General features: G+C 40.2%; 1 protein-coding gene across 3 annotated transcripts in view; it reads left to right on the top strand.

Moving 5' to 3' along the window:
• The first annotated feature begins 11082 nt into the window (after positions 1-11082).
• SOCS5 (suppressor of cytokine signaling 5) overlaps positions 11083-26336 on the top strand; it is a 63998-nt gene continuing 48744 nt past the window's right edge. Inside the window, exon 1 of one of the 3 annotated variants that reach the window (XM_003262813.4) lies at positions 11083-11291. The gene's annotated coding sequence lies outside the window, so the exon portion shown is untranslated. Of the gene's footprint in view, positions 11292-11351; positions 11622-26336 lie in introns of those variants that run through there. The other 2 variants (XM_004091468.3, XM_003262814.4) reach the window with 2 other exon arrangements.

Below are 26336 nucleotides of genomic sequence, written 5' to 3'. Positions count from 1 at the left end.
ATTAGATGTGGGGACATCATTCCCCTTGTCAATCCCATGGACTGAGAGTAAGGGAGGACCATAGTTCCCTGAAGACCATGAGAGTGTGGTCAGTAGAACTGATGTTCTCAACAGACATTGGGACCATGTGCACAAATAATTTCAGAAAATATTATTTTTCACATAAGAGGGAATTCTGGATAGATAAAGTCCAAGTCTTACCAGCTGAGGAAGAAAAAAAGGTAATAGCTAAAGGAGAGACTGTACCGTTTAAAAAATGGAAGACAGTTTCAACTAGAGTTGGACTAGATACTCTTCAGAGAGTTTGGACAGTTCTACAGTTTGTAGATTTTGTGATTCCTGATGTGCACTGGAGCTAAGAAAAACTTTCTGGATGGTTACTTGCTGTATCTTGTTAACTTCATGTTCTATTTTTAAATACTTTCTCTTATGCTATAATTAAACAAGAAAAAACAAAAACAAAAAAACCTCCATACACATGAAACAGAACCAAAGAGAAATTCTATGTGGAAAGATAACTTTATTTTCTAATAATGATAGTGGCCAGGCGTGTTGGCTCACGCCTGTAATCCCAGCACTTTGGGAGGCCAAGGTGAGTGGATCACTTGTGCCCAGGAGTTCAAGACTAGCCTGCACAACATGGTGAAACCCTGCCTCTACCAAAAATACAAAAATTTAGCCGGATGTGGAGGCACGTGCCTATAGTCCCAGCTATTGGGAGGCTGAGGAGGGAGGGAACCTCCTGAGCTCAGGAGGTTGAGGCTGCAGTAAGCCATGATTGCACCACTGCACTCCAGCCTTGGTGACAGAGTGAGCCTCTGTCTCAAAAAAAATAGAAAATAAAAAATAAAATAAAAATCATAGTGATGTGGCTGGGCTAGCTTCTTAAGATGTATATATTTTTTAAATGGCAGCTCACGCTACCACATCACTCATACACATTTCTACATCTGTATATATTCTCGCAAAGAACTCATGTAAGTTTAGGATCCTTCTATCCTCATCTTGTGTATCTGGAATCTGATAAGAAAAGGTCTTTTGGGAGTAGAGGGGGGAACTAATGTAAAGATAGACACCTGCTCTACATGGCCCAGTTATAAAGCACATTTACAAAAGTCTACCCATTCACCAAGCCCTAGAATCTATTTTCCAAAAGCAACTATGGGAAAGTGAAAAATTACTAAGGGAAATGAGAAGCAATGCTAATGAAAAATGGTCAAAGGGTATTTGGCCCTGGGGCTAGGGTAGCACTAGAGCTGTTTCGGGCGGGGAATACTTTACAATTCCAAACCCGTCAATCCTATTTGAGACTTCATTCCAGAGATGCTTCTATATGTTGAATTAAGAAAATGCAAGTTTTCTAGAGGATGCAATTCATTAGCTGGGGCATAATCAAATTGAATTTTATTCTCTTTGAGTATTTTTTTTCTTCCCTTTTAAAGCATCATTCCAACTATTATTGGTTGCAGGAGAGGCAGATTAAATATTTTTAAACGTTCCTTATTAGAAAAAATATGGCTGGATGCGGTGGCTCACGCCTGTAATCCCAGCACTTTGGGAGGCCAAGGCTGGTGGATCACTTGAGGCCAGGAGCTTGAGAACAGCTTGGCCAACATGGCAAAACCCTATCTCTACTAAAAATTCAAAAATTAGCTGGGCATGGTGGTGGGCGCCTGTAATTGCAGCTACTCAGGAAGCTGAGGCATGAGAATCACTTTAACCTGGGAGACAGAGGTTGCAGTGAGCTGAGATGGTGCCACTGCACTCCAACCTGGATGACAGAGCAAGACTCTTGTCTCAGAAACAAAACAAAACAAAATCAAAACAAAACCCACAAAGAATGCACAGGGTACTCTTTTTTTTTTGATGGAGTCTCACTCTGTCACCCAGGCTGGAGTGCAGTGGCGCAATCTCGGCTCATTGCAACCTCTGCCTCCCGGGTTCAAGCAATTCTTCTGCCTCACCCTCCCAAGTAGCTGGGATTACAGGCACACGCCACCACGCCCAGCTAATTTTTGTTATTTTTAGTAGAGACAGGGTTTCACCACATTGGTCAGGCTGGTCTCGTACTCCTGACCTCGTGATCCGCCTGCCTCAGCCTCCCAAAGTGCTGGGATTACAGGTGTGAGCCACCGCGCCAGCCTGTACAGGGTACTCTTAATGAAATGAGAAAGTTAATTCTTGGAAAACTGAAGTTCTAATTTGGAGTCCCAACATCTTAGAACATTCCTTTGGAAGATGTTATCAGTTTATTAAAGTTTGGGAGACCTCTGGGGATTTATCATAAGGATATATTTGCACAGAGATGTGCCAGGTTATTCACTACACAATTGTTTGTAAGAAATAGCAACGACTGGAAACAACCCAAGTGTTCGTCAAGAGGGGAACGATTAAATAAACTATGGCATATCATGCAGTGTAACACCATGCAGATGTTGAAAGAATGAGGAAGCTCTCTTAGTATTGATATAAAAGATCCCCAGGGAACACTGTTAGAAAAGCAAGATACAGATCAGGGATACGATATGCCACCTCCTATGTAAGAAGAGGGGAAGAGAAGAAATGTAAGAATTGCTTGTACTTACTTGTATGAAGAAACACCGAAAGGATATACAGATAAACCAATATAAATAGATAGCTCTACCTATGAAAGTGTGTTAAAGGGGAGAACAGAGTGAAAGGGGCAGGGTAGGAGAGAGACGTTTTTTATTTTTCATGGCCAGCTCTTACAAAGAAGGAGAGAGACTTTCCACTCCACCTTTTTACAGTAGTCTCCCTGATCCGCCTTGGGGATGTGTTTCAAGACCCCCCGTAGATGCCCGAAACTGCAAATGATACTGAACCCTATATATACTATGTTTTTTCATATAAATGCATACCTATGATAAACTATAATTTATAAATTAGGCAAAGTAAGAGATTTGAACAACTAATAATAAAACGACAATTACAATATGCTGTGATACAAGTTATGTGAATGGTCTCTCTTTTTCTCTCAAAATACCTTATTGTACTGCAGATTTGAGCAACCTCAGCCTTCTATTTTGTTTTCTTTCTTTGAGAACTTTCACCTTTTTTACTTAAAGAGAGCATTTTTCAGCTTCTCTTTTGACATATCTGAATTTCCAGCTTCCCTACTCTTATGCTTTGGGGCCATTTTTGAGTAAAATAAGGGTTCTTTGAAGAGAAACACTGCAATACAGCAACGGTCAATCTGATAAGCGAGATGCTACTAAGTGACTAATGGGTGGGTACAGGGATGATTCACATCCTGCTGGATGGGACAGAGTGGGATGATGGGAAATTTTATCATGCTACTCAGAACGACGTGAAATGTAAAACTTTTGAATTGTTTATTCCTGGAATTTTCCATCGAATGTTTTCAGACCACGGTTGACTAGAGGTAACAAATCACAGAAAGCAAAACCATGGATGGGGTTTTGATTTGTAAAATGTGAATGTATCAGCTGGTTAAATATAAATAAATATTAAAAAGGAAAATGCTTGAGAGAAGTCATTAAAGGAGTCAGAGGGAAATTTCACAAAAGCTGTAGTTGCTTTTAAAACCACAACAAAAAACCTGAATCCACCCTCCACAACAAAAGGCATTCTGTCGGTAGGGGTCAAGTTGGGGGCTGCAGCAGAAACCCAGACCATACTGATTCCCATTCTCTGAGTGTCCCATTCACTGAGCACCTGGCCTAATATCTTCAGTGCGCTTGGCTATCTTTTCATAGCTTTCTTTCCTCTAAGAAATCAGAGATTCTGGAAGATGCTGATGACAATGATTATACTTTTATTAATATAATAAAGAGTTAAGTTAAAGCTTTACTAAGAATGTGGGTTATTGCATATATTCATAAATGCCAAGAAAGTTCCCTAGTTATCTTCCCAAGACGGTGAGACTCCCGGTTCACATATCTGCACTGGGTTCCTTCTCCATGCCCTCATGGTCACCTGTGTGTAGCTTTGTTACTGAGCTTAAAACATTCCAGGGGAATCACTGGGGTATGAGGCAGTCTTTTCCACTAGACTGAGTTTTTTGAGGGCAAGCAATGTGTCTTATTCATTGAGTTTTGTATTCTCAGAACCTATCACAGTGCCTGCCACAAGATTGGCACTCTACAAACTGATATTTCATCCACTGAATTGCTTAGGCCAAAGTCCTAAGAGCCATATTGAATGTCTTTCCCTCACTCACCGCATTAAATAAGACTTTTCGGTTCTACCTGCAAAACATACATTAAAACCCACTTCTCTTCACCATTTTCAGTGTTACCACCCAATCCAGACCACTGACATCTGTAGTCTGAACCAAAACAACTAATCTTCCTTCTGATCCTCACTCCCAAAGATCCCAGGATGCATTCTCCATATGCAGATGGAGCAATCTTTATTGTTGTTTTAGAGACAGGGTCTTGCTCCATCACCCAGGGAGGAGTGCAGTGGTGTGATCACAGCTCACTGCAGCCTCAAACTCTTGGGCTCAAGGGATCCTCCCATCTAGGCCTCCCAAAGTGTTGGAATTATTTAGCCCAGAGCACTCTTTTAAAAAATAAGTCATATCACATCTCTGCTTAAAACCCTTCAATGGTTTCCTGTTACAATTAGACTAAAATTTAAACTATCCACCCTGACCTTCAAAGTTCTGCATGATCTGGCCCCACTTGCTTCTTTGATTTCAATTCCTACCACTGCCCCTTGCTTCTGTCATGCCACAAAGATCTTCTTTCAGTTTCTCAAATCTACTTTGCGCGCTCCTGTCTCAGGGTCTCTGCACTCTTCCCTTTGCCTAAAATGCCCTCCTCTTGATTTTCGTATAGTTGCTTCCTTCTAGTCATCGATGCTCAAACACCACTTCCTTAGCGAAGCCCACCATGACCACTCCAGTTACATTATTGTTCTGTGCTATTTGTAGCACCTTTAACTATATAGATGAAAATCTTAGTTGGTTTGTGCTTATTGCCCCCACTATCTTGTAAGTTTGTTGAAGACTCATGGTCATCTTTGCATGCCTGATGCCTAGAATAGGGCCGGGTATATAATGCTCTAAAAAGTTTTTGTTGAGTAAATAAAGGCCTTTAAAATTAAACATGGATAGAATATTTATTTCATTTCTTTAGAGACCTTTTTATGTCACTATTTAATTATAAAGGCAATAAACAATTATTAAAATAAATGAGGATGTCATGATTGGTTTTTGAAGAAGCACTGTAGAAAGTAAGCTAAGAAGCTGGGCATGGTGGCTCATGCCTGTAATCCCAACACTTTTGGGAGGCTGAGGCGGTAGGATCACTTGAGTCCAGGAGGTGGAGACCAGGTTGGACAACATAGGGAGACCCTGTCTCTATAAAAAATACCAAAATTAGCTGAGCATGATGGTATGTGCCTATAGTACCAGCTACTCGGGAGGCTGAGGCAGATAGGAATGCTTGAGCCTGGCAGGTTGAGGCTGCAGTGACCCGTGACTGCACCACTGCACTCCAGCCTGGGTGACAGAGTGAGACCGTCTCAAAAAATAAAAAAAAGAAAGTAGGCTAAGAGAGTTAATTGAGGGACTAATTGGGAGAATATGATTCTACAAAAAACAATAATTTATGTCATAAACCAATCTACGGAGGCCCAGGCACTATGTCAGGTAGAAGGCATGTAAAGATGACTGGACAGGCCGGGTGCAGTGGCTCACCCCTGTAATCCCAGCCTTTGGGAGGCCGAGGCAGGTGGATCACCTGAGGTCAAGAGTCCGAGACCAGCCTGGCCAACATGGTGAAACCCCGTCTCTACTAAAAATACAAAAAATTAGCTGAGCATGGTGGCGGGTGCCTGTAATCCCAGCTACTCGGGAGGCTGAGGCACGAAAATCACCTGAACCTGGGAGACGGAGATTGCAGTGAACTGAGATTGTGCCATTGCACTCCAGCCTGGGCAACAAGAGTGAAACGCCAGCTCAAAAAACAGAAAAGCAAAAACAAAGCAAACAAACAAACAAACAAACAAAAAGCAAAGATAATTGGACACTGGTTTTTTACTGAAGGCACTCAAAATCTATCAGGAGATATAGTTCTGTAATTATAATATCTAATATCTGCATAGAGCAAATCATGTTCATATTTATAATTATTTGATCACAAGGGTCCCATGAGGTAAGGTATTACTATGGTTTTATTACAATTTTATATGTGAAATAACCAAGGCTTAGAGAGGTTATGTGATTTGTCTTGGATGACATAGCAAATAACTGAGATTTTAAATTTAAGCCCAGATCTTCTGACGCAGGTCTCCTGTTCTACTTCATCACCATGTCTATTTAGTATGATAAATGTATGTGCAACCTGTTATAGGAGGTTAAGTATAACTGAGAGGACTATTTTTATTGGAAAAGTCTGGGAAGACTTTGCTGAGGAAAAGTCATTTAAATGGGACTGTGAAGGACAGACAGGAGTTTTTCAGGTAAAGAAAGAGTCACATTTTAAGCAAAGATTTGATGAAAAAGCACAGAAAGATGAAAATGAACAGCACATTCTATATAGTGGGTAGCAGAGAGGTCCAGTAGGGAAGGTTGGGGCAATTTTGTGCCATTTTGTATGCAGTTGGGTAGTCCATGAAAGCAGGGGACTGAAACAGTCAGATCTCGGCTTTCAAAAGAAAATTAGAGTGGCAGATTGGTAGATGAATTGGAGCATGAAGAAACAAGTTAGGAGTTTTTGCGATCTTGCAAGCGAGGTAAGTGTCTGAATGAGGATAGTGAAAATGGAAAATACTTACTAAAACATGTATGTGTGAGTTAGTCACTTATTGACCTTGGGAGGTGGAAGAGAGGGAAGAGAAGATTATTTTAGACAACTTCTAGCATATGTGACTTTGATAAATGATGATTAGCTCAACCATATCGGAGAGTACAGAAAAAGTGGTTTGAGAAGGAAATGGTAGGTGGGGGATGGGAGTTTTCTTGTAGTTAAAGCATTTACCATTAGCCATGTTTGGTTTGAGATGCTTGTTTGTAATAGGTAAGTAGGTATGTCGATCAGGTAGCTAAAAATATGGTTCTAGACTTCGAAAACAAGGTTTAAGCTAGAGATCTAAATTTTAGAGTCATCAAAATACAAGTTTTATTAAAATTTCTACTGTAAACGGGCACAAGGAAACTTTTTGGTGTAATGCAAATGTTCTATTTCTTGATTATGGTAGTAGTTACAGGGTTATGTATGTCTCAAAACAGATTAAACTGGTACACTTAGAACGTGTCTATTTTACTGAAACTTAAATTAAATTCCTTAGAAAACCCCACTAAAATTAGTAGAAGTAAACTGCCTTGTACAACATATAAGTACTGAATAGTTAAAAAATTGACAAACATTAAACTATTTAAAGATGAAATTAACTACTGAAGTTATATAGTTAACTAAGTTTAAATTAACTATATAACTATTTAAGGGGAAATTGTTCTACACACATCAGTTAAAAACAAGTGATTGGCAGCAAAGAAAGTTGCCATGGTTTCAGTTGTTTCAGAAGCCATGCTAGATGTGCCAGTTTATTGGCCATTGGGGGATCCCTCCATTCAAAGACCTATTCCCTCCCCAAACCACCTGCCTCCACCCTGAGCACACTCTTCCTCAGCCTATGCCTGCCAACTCAGTGCCACATGGGTTGACTTCCCCATTTGGTGTGGTTGAGACAACAAAGGTACTTGAAGAATACAGTGTGACTCATCGCTGAACAAGAAATCTTTCCTTATTGATTAATTTTAGGCTTATGGCCAATTTGGCCTCCTCATTTGGCATAATTCCCTCAGCATCACTTATGAACTGTCCTTTCAGTGCTCAGCTTAAAATCTATTTTGTACAAGAAACCATTTTTACTTTGATAGAAAGAGGTAACAGAAATCTGTTACCTCTATTCAGCTACCAGTATGGACAAATCCACTGTGAGTATACAATCATCAAACTTATATAAGTATGTCGGTATCTTGGTTCCATCACTTAATAAGTCTTTGTGACCTTGAAGAAAATAGGGATAATGAAACCTACCTTGCAGAGTGGTATGAATTAAGTCAGATAGTATATGTGAAAATGCCAATGGCGGCATTGAGTAGGTGCTCAATACATGGCAAATTTCTTGTCAAACCTGACTATCCTTTCCTAAATATTTAGTCTCTAAGTTTCTTGAACGTGAAAGCACTCTTTCCTGTGCTTTGTACTCTCACCCTAATGCAGTGGAGTATATTCTCATTAGTAATTGTGGAATGATGTTTACAAAGCTAGCAGGTCAAGGATAAAATTGAAAAAGATTTATGCAATAAATAGGTGGATGAGGAGAGAACATTCTTAGGGGATGAAAAAAAGGAATTTGACTCAGAGGCGGTGGCAAAGGTCTTTCTTTACATTTCCTCTTTCCATTCATTTACAATTTTATTTTGCCAAAAAGAGGGGACAGAAAGTCTCATCTTGATGAGTGTGAAGCTGCAGGATGATGTGCCAGTACACCTGGTATTGGTTCATGCCAGCTGGGAAAGGAGCTTGGCTTCTCAGTGTTTTACTACTGTGGTTTCCTGGGCTGGGCAGCTGGGTGCCTAATAATGATAAAATCCATAATAATACTTCATAATTACGTACTGCCCTTTGCCAGAACTTGGATTTAATTACAATGACTATGACAGAACTGGCAACATCTTGCTCCCTATTGGGGTGCAATACCCAAGGGCCTGGAAATACAAAATGAAGTGGCAACTGCAGCCTTCTCCTGCAGGGCCTATCCTGGCAGTTCACCCAGGGTTCTCTGGGTTTGAAGCTCATCATCAGAAACAAAGAGTACTTTTAAATTGCTTGCATGTCCTTGGCACTGTCAAGTAAAGTAGCGTTTATGAAGCAACTACTGCCACACATGGGGCACAGGATCATGGAGTCCCAGGCCCGGAAGGGACCAAAACAGGTGATATCATTCATAATTCTGTCCCCTGCCCTCAGGCATCACCGCCACTACACTCAAGTAGGCGAGTTCACTGACCTTTTCATTCTGATTTGGGCTGGAGATACTTTTGTGGTAGCCTGTTTCAGGTGTCAGGGGACTCACCAATTCATTCAACACTCATTTTGTGAGCACCTATTCTGAGCTAAGGCACTGTGGGGGCACAAAGATGTGTAAGATATGATCCTTGACCTCAAATAGCTTATCATCTAGTTGAGGGATTTGTATTCAGGTAGCTGTAATATAAAAATACAAAGATAGAGGAAAGTCCTGGCTGATGAAAGGGCATGGAATCAACACACTAAGTGAAAGGATCAAGGCAATTTCTTCTTGGAGAGTAAGAAGAAAGCAGAAGGAAGGGGGAATGGACATCAGTGAAGAGCTGAGCAACAACTTGGGAAGTTCTTATCGGTTTCCCTGCTTTATTGTCGTCATAATACTTATCATTCCCTGAATTATCTCATTTGTTTACTAATTTACTCTTACCATTTGTCTTGTCCCACTCAGGAACTTTCTCGGTTTTGTTCACCACTACATCCTGAGCATCTCAAACAATGCCTGGTGCATGTAAGGTGCTCAGTTAAGTACTGGCCTAATAAACAAATGATGCAGGTGAGGCAGTGGCAGTGGCAGTAGAAGTGAACAGGAGAAAGCATTTAGCAAATATTACCAACACAATAAAGTTAGAAGAGGTAGGGAGATGTTAGAGCAGTGAGGAAGTGGCATGAAAGGTTACTCCCAGGTTCCTGGCGTGGGCAAGTAAGTGGATGGTTGTTATCAACAAAAAAAGATAAGGAACGGATGAGAAGGAGGAGCAGGTTTTGTGAACCTCAGAGGGTATATGAGGTCCCACGTGGAGACATCATGGCTTGGAAGTGCAGATGCCCAAGAGGCCCTTATACCTGCAGATCTGGACGTCATTAAACATACATTCAGCTGTTGAGCCATCAGAATGGTCAGATGACCCAGTGGGCAGAGAGAGAAACGACTGCATGCCCACTAAGTAGAGGACTGAGGGTCAGATCCTTGGGTGTAGAGTCAACAGAGAACAGATTTAGAAAGGCTAACTGAACAGAAAGACAATCTGAGGGTTTAGGGTGTTAGGAAAAGTGGGGTGAGGGGTGCATCAGGGAAGAGAAAAAGGCTTCATGTAGTCCACAAAATCCACTGCAGGAGACCAAGCAGGATGACTAAAAATCCACCTTTGAACCCGGTCATACGGGTGTCACTGCAAGCCTTAACAGAAGCACTTTTTAGTGGATTAGTTTGGAGAATAACTTAGCCAGTACTTGAGGGATGAATTGAAATAAAGGATGAGAGCCAGACAGTCTCACAGGAGAGCTTTTTGGTTTATTAAGTTGAGGCGTTGGAACATGATCAAGGTTATGTCTAACACTTAAGAAGTGACCGGTAAGTTTGTGAACGACGACAAGGTTTCTAAAAGGCTAGTGGGGTCGGGCACGATGGTTCACGCCTGTAACCCCAGCACTTTGGGAGGCCGGGGTAGGAGGATCCCTGGAACCCAGGAGTTCGAGATTAGCTTGGGCAACACAGGAAGACACTGTCTACCAAAAAAAAAGCCAGCGGGAAGAGCCCTTGCAGGCGTGAACTATGCTTCTCTTCCTCCACCCTTTCAGCCATTTCCAGGGAGGGGGCCCTTCCATATAAAATACAGACAAAACGAGGGAGACCGACACCCCTCCCTCCGATTTGTGAGTCATTTTTGTGGCAGCTGGGGGCGGGGATGGGAATACTTGAATTGCAGGAGGTGCCCGGTTTCCCGTGGATCTTGGAACTTGCTAACTGGGTGGCTCCATGCTGAAGGGCGCTAGGGAGACTCATTCACATTTTCCTACTCGGCACTCACGCCTTCCATTCAGCACTTTCCTCTCCTTCTCCCTAAGACTTGAAACCAGGCACAAAGCTTTCCCCCAACTCCTACTTCAGGTTCACCCTCCACCCACAAGCCCATCGCTGGCCCTTCTCCGACCACGTGACATTTCCCCCCAACCCCCGAGACTCCCCGCCGTCGACCCCTCCCTTCGGGCCGCAGCCCGCTTTACCCCGCCTCTCAAGTCCACGTGACCGCCTCTCTCCCACCTGACTGGCTCCTCCCTTTCCCCGGCCGGACACGGCCGCCGTCGCAGCTGCCCGACTCCAAAATGGCAGCCGCGCACAGCGCGCACCCAAGCGGCCGGACCTCCCTGACTCCCGGGCCGCCCCGGTCTCGCGCCCTGCCTCCCTCCTTCGGCCTTCACCTACCCGCCTCCGGATTGGCCGCTAGGAATCCCGCCCCTCTAAAGCCCCGCCTGCTATTGGTCACGGTAGGCTGCCCTTCAGAGAGGCGTGCCCCTGCCCGCCCCCGCCCCGGGAGGTATTTTCCATTCTGGTGGGGGTTGGGGGGAGGGGGGAGGGGAAACGGGTGAAGAGGGGGAGGCGGCAGGGAAGGGGGTGGGGGCCTGGCGGGGGCATCCGGCAGAGCTGGGGTCCCCGGGCTCCGTCCGGAGGAAGCGACGCTGCGCTCGCTGGGCAGTCAGAGGGGACGGGACGCACCGGAGGGCAGGCGGACTCGCCCTGTCGGTGACTGGGCCGTCCGGGCCCGTCCTGCCTGGCCGCAGGTGCCCTGGATGAGGCCGCCCCGCGCGCCCCGAACGGTGAGTGTCCCCGCGGTCGCGCCCGGCCCACCGCCTGCTCCCCGGCCCCCGCGCCGTCGTCCGCGGCCGCCTCTCGGTGCCCCAGTGCCCGCGCCCGGCGCATTCCGCCCCCGCCTGTCGCCCCCGCACCCCGGCGGAGGCAGCGCCGGCCTCGGGCTGGGATGGGCTGGCCAGGAAAAGGACTGCTAGCCCGGGCCATGAGCCCCGTGCAGACCACGCCGCTCACAGTGGGAGCCTGAGCTTAGTAGGCTCTCGATGCATTTCTGTGGAACTGTTTTTCTGGTTGGAGGAACGTGGGGTTCCTAAGGGGAAGGGGGTCGTCTGGGGCCAGTAGGAGGGCATTCGTGATCCGGGTCGTGGTGGGTCGCGGGGAGGCTACCGGAGACTGAAGCAGTTAACGCAGGCTGCAGGGAAGGGAGCACCGACCAAGTCACTTGGGGCTCCAAGAGCCCGATCTGGGGGTCTTCAAGGTCGAGGAGAAAAGATCCTCTTGGGGATGAGGGAGGGAACCAACGAGTACAGATGTGGGAAATGAATTGAGTGCCCCGGGAGGTTTAACTAACCAAGGTGGGTAAGGGATGCGGAGGCGGGAGCTGGAAGACCCCTCTGCAACTACTTGGGCTCGTAAGAGTCTTTGATGTGGGGTTTAGGCATCCGAGTAGCAGAAGCGGAGTGATTTTTGTGGAGAGGGAATTGCATTTAAAGAAGGATGCTAAAACACCGTGTAGGTACATCTTGGTTTGGTTCCGAACTTTGAAAGGCTTGAGGGATTGGAGTCACAAGGAAATTTTGACGTTTTTTTGTGGCATTCCAACTAAAGGGTGCCTGGCTGCTGGACTTTGTCAATTATCTTTTATTGAAAAATGTATGTGTATGTTTGATGGTATTCTGTCAGTCACAAGTTTTTCTGGAAATTCTCATAACTACACCTTGAAATTCTTGTAGCAACCTCTCTATCCATAGTGGTGGCTTACTTCTTCCCTGTTTAACATTTAGAATGGATTGTGCTATTATGTACTACTGACTTTTATTCTAGAAGACTCATAAGTAATTCACATTCTTTCTTTTCCTTACTTTCGTTTCTCTACAAGATCATGCCAAATTGTACTACGGATTCTATATAAGTTTTAAAATATTTTAACTTGTGTTGACTGGGAAGAAGGTGGTAAGCTAGCAGCTCTATTAAGCAATACTAAAATCAGGTTGAGTTTCCTAACAATTGGTAATCTTAATGTCAGTTGTTTAGTTTAATTTTAATAATTTTTCATTTATATAGCACTCTTGAGAACATAGAAAATGCACTCCGGGTTTAGGCAGTGGTGGTCCCCAGAGTGCACCTCTGTGGCAGTCCGTGGCGGTTCTTCATTTCACTGAGAAGAGTTCTTTAATCTTATGAATATTTTCTTAATTTTATATATGTTAGTAATTTTTTACATTTGTAGAGTACTTTACAGTTTACAAAATGAAAGCTGATTAGTACTTAAACATATTTTGGAAAAATTTGTATATCATATTTTGTCCCTTTTATCCATCAGAGAAAACATTTCTGCAAAAAGGTGTTAATATTTTCAGTTGGCACCTTCTTAGTTCTTGAATAACTAATGGATAATTATATATATTTTCTCCCTATTGTCCTTGAATTTTACTGTTCGTCCTCAGGGAGAATGTACTGGCTTACAAAACAGTAGCCTAAAATATTGAAACCTAACACCTTTTAACATTATAATAGTTTCTACATTATTCACCTTGAGAATCATCTATGGCAAACCAGTGGTTAGGAAAGCTTTCCCCTATCACCGTTGTTTAGATTGGGCTGTTCTCTCCTTTTGTAGAACTAAGGAAAAGTAAGACTTACTGGCTGTGAAGTACTAGTAATAACTAAACAGAATGAGAATGGGAGGTTTGGAAAAAAGATGTATGTGTATGAGTCACATTTCTTCTAGAGCTGGAAGGGTAGACCATGGAGATGATATTTTGCAGATTAGGAAACCAAGGCCCAGAGCAGTTGAAGGGATTAAATTGCTATTTAATGGTGGGGCCAGGATTGGTGGGCAGGTCTGTGAACTCCAGTCCAGAGATTTCTTTATCACTTTCACATTGTTTATTTCTAAAGCATTCTCGTGCCAACTGTTAATGGTTTTTGGATTATTTGTGATATTGTTCCCTTCTAAGGATGAAGAAGTTTGAGTTGACTACTTTTATCCATGAAATTTTATAAAACTGGGTGAGCTTTTATTTAAAAGTTTAAAACAATATGCTGCATTGTTAATGCTGATAGTTCCCTGTCATTGGAAAAAAACAAACTGTCATTTAGATGAAAATATTAAATGAATGCCCTAGAGTAGTTTAGCTTTCTATAATTTTTATGCTAAAATTAATTGCTTAAAAGATTTTCAAAATTCAGAAGGCTTTTATATTTTGAAAGTAAATTATATGAAAATTATTATTTTCAGTTAGTGTGGGGGTTTTGTTAAAATGTGTTTAGTACCTTTAAAAAGAGAGTAGAATTACATGATCATTATGAATACATCATTCCTATCATAGTTGTAATAGAGAAAGACAGGATTTGTATCCCAGCCCCTTCACATGATCTTAGGCAAGTGATTTAACCACTATGTACCTGAGTTTACTCATTTGTAAAGGAAGGGTGTTAAAAGTACCTACCTCACAGCATAGTGGTGAGGTTTAACCGTGCCTACCTACTACCTAGAAAGGGTACAGCAAATATTAGACATTATTCTCTGTGGTTCGTTAGATGTAAGCAGGCAGTTGTGTGCCCGTTTATTTCCTTGCTGTACACACACTTTCAAGTTACAAAAATTCCTAGAAAAATGCACGATCAAATCATACTCTTCGGTAAGGGGGTACTTGGTACAAATGATGCTCTGATTTTTGGTATTACTCTCCTTCCTCTGCTTACCTTGGACCTTTAATTAGGTCTGCATATCAAATTGGAGTGAATGTGTTAGTGTTTCTGAATGTCATTGGGAGATCCTTGTTGCAGTTTCATTATTCTAGAACAAAAATATTAATAATTGATTTGCAGGTTTCTAGTGAAAATACAGTACTAGAGTACTAGAGACCTGCTGGGTACACTTAGGTGAGGAAGTCAGGAATTTATAAGGTCTATTATTGATCTTAGCTCTTCTCTGCCAGTGGAACCATGGGAAAATCATTGAACCCTGTTTTCTATTAAGCGAATATTTTGATGACTTCATTCATTAAGCTGTGAGATTTTAGTGATAAAATGTGTGTGACTCCAATTTTATAACATATGGTTCTTTTTAATTTGCTGTAACCCAGGTCCAGCTAGTGTCATGACCATGTGTTTTAGCAAACGTTTTTGACGGTGACAGTTTTGAGTCATAAGTTATCTCAGAATCCTTAATGGTGTATCACTTAAAGAATGGTGAATTTCTCTAGTGTTCTGTGGTTCTGCCTTCTCAGGTTTTTCTGTTGCTTTTGTAACAGCCCTTCTTCCATTTGTAGTCCTTTTAACTTTGATTCTCATGCATCTTTGTGGTCTTTCCTTACAGCATCTTTGCCTTCTGTCACAATGTGTAACTTCTTATCTGTCATGCAAGAGCTCTTCTTTAATGACTATGTTTTAACATTCATTTTCATTATTTTTTCAATGTATCTCACATAATGTCTTTTAATTGCCCTTATTTGTAGAGTTTCATTGAAGTGAGTATTTTACAGGTGAGGGATTAAAATTAGAAACAAGCTATAGCTCAAAAGCAATGTTATTGTACTAGTAATAGTCTTGCTATTGTTTTAGATCTCAGGCAGGCATGCTGTTGGTGGTACTTCAGATGATAAATACCTGGGCCAACTCTTTAGTCCAAAGTGATGCTAGCAGGGCTAAGAAAGTCACATGTAGCCATCACAAGTTTCCACAGTTATTTTTTTTCTTCACTGATACAGAATTTTAGTGTTTGAAGAGTGACCAATTTCTAATATTCTTCTGGTTAACTCTCATAATAAGGATTATGAAGTTACCACAATTTATTGGACATTTATTGCATTCATGACATACTTTTAGGAATTTCGTAGGTACTTTCTTCAAGTCTATTACATAATCTAATCATGTGAATAAACTAGTTAAATATGGTTTTAGAAGGCATGTCATGTTAAAATATAACCAACCATTGCTCATTTTTTCATTAGGTTGGAGTTTTCTTTATACATTTAAAGATAATTATGCCATTGTGAATGGACTGTTATTCATATTTAAAATTCATGGTTATGTGAACTGAGTAGGTGTAGACTGTACAAATTACTTTCCTAGCTTCAGTGCAGTTGTTAGAGAATGAAAGAGGGAAAATATGAATTATTTTCATTGTCCATGTTAACAAATTCCTCATCTGAGTCAGCCAGCTATCATACTTTTAAGGGGAGCGAGGAGGGCTTTTGAATCTGGTTAGAGCAGAAGTAATCTTGAAAGGGTAATTAGGCTGGATTGTTGACTCGTGTTAATATTGGATAAATTTGCATCTTAGTGACCTGAAAATTAGTTGCCTGCCTTTACATGTAGGTGAAAAATTGTAGGGAATGATTTCAGAGAGACCATACTGTATTATGAAATATAATATAGCAAGAATATATTTTCACAGATTCATATGCTGCTTAACACCAAAATTAAATTTACCTTACTTTGATGAGCTTTCATACAGTAATCTTTTTATCAAAGCTAGTAAGAGGAAGCAGTAATGAAGATAATATTTTTAAAATTGTATTTGAAATGGGCTTATGTGCTCTGGGATTGTCTTTAAATTGACTTCCTTATTTTATTTGAAGATGACCATAAACAGGAACAATGTCCAGTCTTCCTATTCTGAGCAGTATCCTTGAGTTAGAAGTATTTCAAGCAATTTAAAAGGGTGGAAGCTTATTTAAATAATAGATATAGGGAAAATGGAACAATGAGAACTAGAATGATGGAATGGAAATGGTACAGAAACTGCAGGTTAGACCTGCGTATATGGTAGGTAGTTGGAGGAAGGGGAGTTAGGATAAGAATCGGAGGTTGGGTAGAGAAAAGTGTTGAGGTAAACTGGATTTTGTAGGAATTTAGCCCTAGTGTAAATCCTGAATCCCGCAGGTTGGCACGTCTTTGTATCAGGATGTAATATTATTATGTACTGTATACAGTTTGCTTTTCCGCGGTGGTTCCTGGCTCAACACAGCTCCTGTAAGCCTCGTCATTTCCTAAGTGACTAGAGCAGTAAGAATATCTTTTGTTAAAGTAGTTGGCCTCTTATCCTTGGTTCCTGAAGCAGCTCTGAAACAGCTTCTGAGCAATGAAGGTGAAAGATAGTCTTTTGTTATTTACAACAAGCCCTTTCAAACACACCTGGGCATATGTTAATGAGGCTATTTTTGGAAAGTCCCTAGGTAAGCACTGGTTGGAGGTGTTGATCCTCCAGGGAAATCAGCCTTGGGCTCTGAGGGTTGGCACTTTCAACTCCTTCTCCCAACCACTGGGGAGAAGAGAAGGGCCAGACATGTGGGGGCTTCCAGGAAGGTGAACAAGAACACATCCATGTGCTGGGAAGATGGCACACTCCAACCCCATGGGGATAGAAGCTCCTGCACTCCCGACCCTGCTGTATTTGTCACTACTTCTGGCTGTTTATTTGTATCCTTAAAATATGTTTTGTAATAACCAGCAACTTTTACTTACTTTACAGTGTTTCCCTGAGTTCTGTGAGCTGCTCTAGCAAATTAATCAAACTCAAGGAGAGGGTTGTAGGGAACCCTAGTTTATAGCCGGTTGGTCAGAAGCACAGATAAAATAATGGAGCTTGGGATTGGCATTGGAAGTGGGGCTCAGTCTTTTGGGTCTGGGTCCTCAACCTGTGCAATCTCACGCTATCTCTAGGTATAGCTGGTGTCAGAATTGGTTTGAATTAGAGGACAGCCAGTTGGTAGCTGCTTTAGAATTGATTACTTGCTTTTCGGTAGAGAAATCCCTACACATACGTTTTGAGGTCACAAAAGTCTTCTGTGTTGACTGTTGAAGGACAGTGTGAAGAAACTGAGTTTGTTTTTTCCTACAGATTACCAGACAGGAAAGCGTCTGAAATATACTTAACGCTAAAGGATAAACCCACTGAATGTTAAATATAATCTGTTAAGGAGAAGCTCAAGCACTTTCTTATGGGTTAAAATATGCATGTGACCAAAGGGGAGCTCATTTATCTAATTATTTAGTTTTTGACATTGGCTATTTACATGAGAACAGCAGTCCAACCCCATTATCCTTCAGGTGATCAGTACTGGGATGAGTTTATTTAACATTTTTATAAATGATTTAAAAGACAGACTGGCAGTGACAGTTGCCAGATTTGCAGCTGACTCCATGTGCCGTTCCAGGTAGTTAAAAGCCAAGCCAGCAAGGAGAAGCTACAGGAATATCCTCTGATGAGTTTTCATGTGGCACAGAACAAGATAATGCATTTAGGGGAAGATACTCCAAATTATATTTATAGGACCTGAATTGTGACCCAGGAAGGGGATCCAGAAGTTATGTAGATGACTTCCTTGAAGGCATTTATTGTGGTTGTTGCTGGGCCAGAAAGTCTAAGAATATGTTAAACATTGTTGGGCATGGTTCTGAAAACCAAAATGATGTTATATAAAAATAATAAAGGGGTTATCATATTTTGACTGTTTATTATGTTCCAGGCTAAGTGATTTATTATGACCGTTGTTTCATTTAATTCTCTTAGTTCAGAAAGGTAGGTGGCATTATCCCATTTTATAGAAGAGCAAGTTTGACACAGGAAGGTTAAGTGACTTTCCCAAGTCAGCCCATGTGTGGTAGAGTTGGGACGAATGTGCTAGTCTTTTGATTGTTAATCCTAGACATTTCCCAGAATATTAGGAGGCAGCACTTAAAACTTGTAATAATTTAATTTAAGGTTTGTGAAGTGCTCTTTTACTCTTTGCTATGGTCGGCTTTGGATGTCATTTTACCACAAGGATGGTATCTAAATACTTTTGAGAGGATTTAGAGACATTCCTTAAATTCTTGATTTTTAAGGAAAGCTAGGAATGTCTTGGTGTACAGTTTTAGTCACCTCTGATGACCCCTGACATTTCTCCGCTTGACTTTATAAAATGCTGAATGGTTACATTAATAAAAGGAACATTAATTAACAAGGAAAATACTGTTTAATAGAAAAGTCAACAGAATAGGAGTCCAGAGACCTGGATTGTTCTAGTGGTATAAAGTAGTGATGTGAAAAACATTAGGATGGCATGGAAATAAGCATAACATTCTTCTTGCCCTGGAGGTAGAGGAAAGCTTGAACTGTCTTGAGAGATCAGCTGGTGAAGAGGGGTTGTGGAGTTGCAGGCAGAGGGAATAGCAGTATATTAGATGAGTCACTGAACTTCTTTGAGCTTCAGTTTCCTCAAAATTGAGATAAAATATAAGAAAGTACCAAGGGCAGCATTTGATTTTGGAATCTCAAAAAGTAAGATTGTAAGGATCAAGTGAGTAAGTATATGTAAAAATGCTTTACAAATTTTAAATGCTGTACAAATGAGGATAGAGGAATATTGATGTTCCTTTGAAGAGTGGACAAAGAGGATGCAGTGAAAATTTAGGTGGCAGGACTAGCACAGAAGGTAGAGGAGGAGAAGTGGGGAACGGAGGTGTTAAAGATGAGAGGAAAAGGACAAATGTGGAGAAAGTTGAATTATAGTTCTCTTTGTGCCTGTCAATCAAAAGGTAGGTATTACATCTATAACGGAAGAATTTTAACATCAATTTACTATAAAGTGGAAGCTCAGGAGATAGTTGAAACGTTTTAATCACTTTCATTTAGTCTATATTGACCATGTTAATAAGGCTATGAAAATAAGCTAATTGAGAGTTGGCGTGTTGTCTGATTGTTTCTTCACTCATTCCTTCTGTATAGGTTTAGCTAATGATTGTAAATAGTATAAGAGCGCTCATGAAAACGAAATAAGCTGGACTGAGTTACTATTTATTGTAGATTATTAGAAATGAAAGGACATAGAGTGTTTAAGGAGGAAGATGCTGTTTGATTTTTCTAAACTAGTGCAAAAGAAAATTAGGAAATCAGACTAGGACCAAGGTAGGAGGGGAACAAATTGTGAAGGGTTTTGTATGTAGCCATATAGGAGTTTGGATTTTTATTTAGTTTTATAGATGGGAAGTAACACAAACAGTTTTGTGTTTTAGAAAATTGATCATAGCAGTCATAAAGAGAATAGTCTGGAGGAGAAAAGATTGGAGACATTTACCAAATAATTACTGAGCAAATACAAATGCTTCTCGACTTACAATGGAGTTAGTCCTGATAAACCCATCCTAAGTTGAAAATATCATTAGGTCGGAAATGCATTTAATATGCCTAACCTACCAAACACCATAGCTAAGCCTAGCCTACCTTAAATGTGCTCAGAGCACTTACATTATCCTATAGTTGGGCAAAATCGTCTAACACGAAGTCTGTTTTATAATATAGCCTACCTTAAATGTGCTCAGAGCACTTAACATTATCCTATAGTTGGGCAAAATCATCTAATACGAAGTCTGTTTTATAATAAAGTGTTGAATATCTTATATAATTTAATGAATACTGTACTGAAAATGAAAAACAGAATGGTTGTGAGTTTAACCAAATTGTAAGTCAGAGACTGTAATACACATGGCAAGGTGAGTGAATGAAGCAATTCTCTTTGGCTTGTGGTAGATAGATGACAGTCAAGGATGACATTTAAGGCTCTGCTCTAGTTCAAGAAAGAGACTAATTATATGATGGTCTGAATTAAGGAATTTGTAGTGGGGTTGGAAACAAGAGCACTGCTGATTTTGGAGATACTTAAAAGTTTGAGTCCTCCAGATTTTGTTAATGTTAGAAGGTGTTAGAAGTTAACTATGAGTCTAAGTTTCCCGGCTTGGCAATAGACTAATATATGCAAGTTTGGGAGAGAGAGAATACTGAGTTTAATTTCAGATAAGTAATAATGCTTTTTAAGGTAAGTAATGATACCACAATATCAGTTGGAAATACGGGTCTGGATCAGGAGTGTGGTCAGGTTTATAGATATGATTTTGAAGGCATATACTTTGTAGCTGAAAATTATGAAAATAGATGAGTAATGCCCATAATATCTAAATGATAATGCGTTCAGAACAAAAAGTAACTGCCATTACTGGTACTTAGTTCAAGAGTGTGTAGACATTTCATAATATTTACCTATTACCCATTGCCACCCCAAACTCTGTTACAAAAAATATAGAAAAATATTTGCTGCCAGAAAGCCAGAAATATTTGAGTGTCCTTGAAACACTGTACCAGTTGGGATCTTTCTTCCTGCCTTCAGAATCCTGGCTAGCCATCCAGTACAACACAGGATTCTTAGACAAATGCACTTCCTTATCCCTCAACTAGAGTTTCTTTTCGGAATCCGTGTTTGCTTCTTTGGGCTGGTGAAGTGGTCTCTGAACAGATACTGAATCCTGAAGTCTTTTTTTTTTTTTTTTTTTTTTTTTTGAGACGGAGTCTCACTCTGTTGCCAGGCTGGTATGTAGTGGTGCCATCTCAACTCATGGCAACCTCCACCTCCTGGGTTCAATAGATTCTCCTGCCTCAGCCTCCCAAGTAGCGGCAGGGACTACAGGCATGCACCACCACGCCCGGGTAATTTTTGTATTTTTAGTAGAGACGGGGTTTCACCATGTTGGCCAGATGGTCTCAATTTCTTGACCTCGCGATCCACCCGCCTTGGCCTCCCAAAGTGCTCCTATTACAGGCTTTCACCTTCTTTAGTATCTATTCCAGAGCATCCCTAAGCAACTAGCACTTTGCCTCTTTACCTCTCCAGCCTCTTAGAGCAACTCAAAGAGGGAAAAATAAAAACAGCTTGAGAGAAAAGGCTGTAATCTTTTCAGTTCTCCCCCAAAGGTTCTACTTTCTAAGCAAGGGATGGAGTTAATTTGTCATAAAGATGAGGTGTCCAATTTCAGTAAAATAAATATGTCTGTTAGGAGGAAGATCTTCAAGTGCTGAAGGGAATTTGGAAAGAATCTGACTTAGGTGGTGTTTAGCACTTAGTGGAAAAGATGAGTTTTGGGTTCGGTTTTAAAGGAGGTAGAAAGACAAGGCTGTGCAGAGAAAAGTAGGAATAACACTATTAACAGTTGGGAAAAACAGTACCAAGAAAGCAATAGAACATTAAGGTGGGGCAGCAGGGGGAAGTGAAGGACCTGGTGAACAAGATTTCTTATCTAAAATGCATATTTTGAGTTGGGATTAATGAGAAATTTGGGTAGTTAGATGATTGAAGACTAAAATTTGGAATTGCAACTCCCTAAAGCGCTAAGTAGAAAATTGAACGTGAACAGAGGATACTATATCATAATTTAAATAGCAGTTTAGGACTTCAGTGACAACTGTTATAGTTTATGCTGTTTGTAGCACTGATTACTTAATTTACATACTATTTTTAAATCCCTTGTATCTTTTTGTTTTCTCCTTACATACTTCTATAACAGCAATTCTTAAACTTTCCTGGACATGAAAATTACCTGGGGCTCTTTTTTAAAATACAGATTTCCAGTCTCCAACCCCCATGCTTGAATTCTGGTTCAGTAAAAGTTAAGGCAAGGGTTCAAGTGATTCTGATATATATGGTCCTCAGACCAGAGTTTAGGAGATACTGTTCTAGAGGGTGGGCAAAGAGTAAGAAGATAGAATTTCAGTTTTTGGTTGTTGTTTTCCTTTATTTTATTTATTTATTTATTTTTTAGAAAGCATCTCGCTCTGTTGCCCAGGCTGGAGTGCAGTGGCGCAATCTCGGCTCACTGCAACCTCCACCTCCCAGGTTCAAGCAATTCTCCTGCCTCAGCCTCCTGAGTAGCTGGGATTACAGGTGTGTGCCACCACTCCCAGCTAATTTTTGTATTTTTAGTAGAGACGGGGTTTCACCATGTTGATCAGGCTGGTCTCGAACTGCTGACCTCGTCATCCACCCACCTCAGCTTCCCAAAGTGTTAGGATTACAGGTGTGAGCCACAGTGCCTGGCCTCCTGTAATTTTTTTAAAAAGTGGAAGCATAATTTACATATAGTGAAATACACAGATATTAAGTGTATGTACAGTTCCATACACCAAATATCTTTAATAACCTTAAGAAAGTTAAATGTCCACTTGTGAAAAAAAACTCTAAGCAAACTAAATATAGAAGAGAACTTCTTCAGTCTTCAGTCTGATAAAGGACATCTATTAAAAACCTATAGCTAACATCATATTCAGTGGTGAAAGACTGACTTCTTTCTACACTAAAAAAGAAAATTTAAAGATCTAAATAGGGATATACCAGGTTCAAGATATACCTAAGTTCAAGATTAGTTTTGACAATTAATACATCTTTGTAATTTATGATTTCTGTCATCCAGAAAGAGCCCCTGGGCTCCCTTCCCATTGAGTCCTTGCTGTTTCTCCTTTTCCATGGCTGCAGTCACTGTTCTGACTTATTTCACTGAAGATTAACTTTGTTCTAGAATTTTTTATAAATGGAGTCATGCAGTATATACTCTTTTGAGTCTCACTTCTTTTTATCAGCATGTTTTTGAGGTTCATCCATGTTACATATAATAATTGTTCCTTTTAGTTGTAGAGTAGTATTCCATTATATGAATATTGTTATTGTGGAAAAAATTGTTTCCAGTTTTCAACTGTTATGAATAAAGCTACCATGCACATTCTTGTTTAAGTCTTTTTGTGACACGTTTTCTTTTCTCTTCGGTCAATACATGAAGTGGAATTGCTGGGTTTTAAAATAGGTCTATGTTTATCATTATGAGAAACCTGCAGAACAATTTAATTTCTGAGATAGTTTTACCATTTTACATTCCTACTAGCAATCTGTGAGAGTTCTGTTTCTTATTATCATCAATATTTGGTTTAGTCATCTTACTGGGAGATCTCATTGTGGTTTGAATTTGCATTTTCCTTGTGACTATTGATGTCATGCATTTTGTCATGTGCTTATAGGCTATTTTGCATATCATCCTTAGTGATATGTCTGTTCAAGACATTAACCAGTTACCAATTTTATGTCATTTTACTGTTAAGTTTTAGGATTTGTATACTAATTGGATACAACTTCTTTGTCACATAAATGTGTTAGAGATTTTTCTCCCAATCTGTGGCTTGACTGTTCATTGTCTTGGTGGCATCTTTCGATGAACAAAAGTTTTGAATTTAGTGGTCTATTTTATCAATATTTCCTCTTATGCTAGTGTTTTTCTGGGTCCTGTCTAAGAATCTTTGCCACCCCCACAGTTGTGAAGATATTATCCTGTGTTTTCTTCCAGATGCTTTATAGTGATAATTTTTGTGTATTGAGGCTGAGTTATTGGTTAAGATTTGATTTTTGCCCCTGTGTAGATAGCTAATTGTTCCAACACAGTATACTTTCCTTTCCCCATTAATTGCTTTGGCACCTTGTTAAAGCTTAGTTAATGGAGTAAGTGTGGATCTGTCTCTAAACTCTATTCTGTTCATCTGTCTTTTTGCCACTATGACACTGTCTTGATTTACCATAGCATTAAGTCTTGAAATAAGGTAATAGAACTTCTCCAGTTTAGTTCTTATTTTTCGAGATTGTTTGGACTTTTTTTTAGGTATTGTACATTTCCACATAAATTTTGTAATCAGCTTATCAATATCTACAAAAAAGCCTTTTGGAATTTTTATTAGGGTTGCATTTGAATCTATGAATTGGAGAGAATTAACATCTTAACATGAACATAATATAGCTCTATTTAGATGATCTTTTTTAGTGTAGAGAGAACTCTTTCACCATTGTATATGTTAGCTATACATTTTTCATAGATGCCCTTTATCAGATTGAAGAAGTTCTCTTTGCTTAGAGCTTTTTTTTTCCCCACAAGTGGATGTTTAGCTTTCTTTTTTTTTTTTTTTTTGAGACACAGTCTCGCTCTGTCACCCAGGCTGGAGTGCAGTGGCACGCAATCTTGGCTCACTGCAACCCCCGCCTCCTGGGTTCAAGCGATTCTTCTGCCTCAGCCTCCCGAGTAGCTGGGACTATAGGCACGTGCCACCACGCCCAGCTAATTTTTGTATTTTTAGTAGAGACAGGGTTTCTCCATATTGGCCGGGCTAGTCTCGAATTCCTGACCTCATGATCCGCCTGCCTGGCCTCCCAAAGTGCTGGGATTACAGGCGTGAGCCATCGCACCCGGCCTATTCAGCTTTCTTAAAAAACGAGTCTGCACTGTTGAGATGCTTATGTGGTATTTCTTCTTTATTCTATTAAGATGGTGAATTACATTGATTAGTATTTGATTGTTAAACCAACCTTGCATTCTTGAGATAAACTTGGTTGAGATGTATTGTCATTTTTTTGTTTTTGTTTTTTGTTTTGTTTCCTCTAGATTCAATGAGGGATTATTCTTGGTCTATAGTTTTTTTGTTGTTGTTTTGGTATCAGAGTTATGCTGACTTTTTATTATGAATTAGGAGGTGTTTCCTCTTTTTTTGTGGAAGAGTTTGGGTAAAATTGATGTTCTTCCTTAAATGTTTGATGGAATTTATCAATGAAGCCATCTGGACCTGTAGTTTTCTTTGTGGAAAGTTCTTAATTAAGGAATTTAATTTATAAAAGAATGAATATAGGCCCAGCATGGTGGCTTATGCCTGTAATCCCAGCATTTTGGGAGACTGAGGCAGGAGGATCACTTGAGCCCAGAAGTTTGAGACCAGCTTGGGCAACATAGGCGGACCCCATCTCTACCAAAAATTTAAAAATTAGCCAGGCGTGGTGGCGCACACCTGTTGTTTCAGCTACTCAGGAGGTTGAGGCAGGAAGATCCTTTGAACCTGGGAGGTCGAGGCTGCAGTGAGCTGTGATCACGCCATTGCACTCCAGGGTGGGTGACAGAGTGAGTCTCTGGGTCTAAAACAAATATAAGACTACTCAGATTTTTTTTTTCTTTTTTATGTCTGTTTTGGTAATTTGTGTTTTGGAGAATCTGTTGAATTTATCAGCATGAAAATAAATTATAAATTTTATGAAACAGTATTTCCTTTTTATGTCAGTAGGATCTATTCCTTCTTTTATTCTTGAGATTGGATGCCTTTTCTCCTTTTTTCCCCTTGATTAATCTAACTTGAGAAAGGAATATCAATTTCATAAATCCTTTCAAAGAACCAACTTTTGACATTGCTTTTTCTTTGTGATTTATCAGTTTTCTGTTTCATGATTTGAGCTCTTTAATTCCTTCCCTTCTCCTTACTTCGGGTTTAATTTGCTCTTTTTTCTCCAGTTTTAAGTGAAAGCTTAGATCATTGATTTTCGAAACTCCTTTTAAAAAACAATTATTAACATTTAAAGCTATAAGTTTCCCTGTAAGCATTCTTTAGATGCATCCCACAGATATTGATATGATTTAATTTTTATTCCATTCAAAATATTTTTAAATTCCTCTTGTAATTTATTTGACCCATGGGTTGTTTGAAAGAATGTTTCCAAATAATTTTCAAATATTTGGTATTTTTCAGGTATCCTTTTGTTACTATGTTTTCATTTAATGCCATGGTGATCAGAGAGCATACATACTCTTAACAACTTCAACCAATATAAACTTTTTGATTGTTTTATGGCCCAACATATGGTATGTCTGGGTGAATGTTCAATGTATACTTG

This window comes from Nomascus leucogenys, chromosome 19 (assembly GCF_006542625.1).
Source record: "Nomascus leucogenys isolate Asia chromosome 19, Asia_NLE_v1, whole genome shotgun sequence".
In the NCBI taxonomy this organism is placed as follows: domain Eukaryota; kingdom Metazoa; phylum Chordata; class Mammalia; order Primates; family Hylobatidae; genus Nomascus; species Nomascus leucogenys.
Note: the sequence above shows the minus strand (reverse complement) of the source record. Positions and strands in the feature narration are given on the sequence as shown.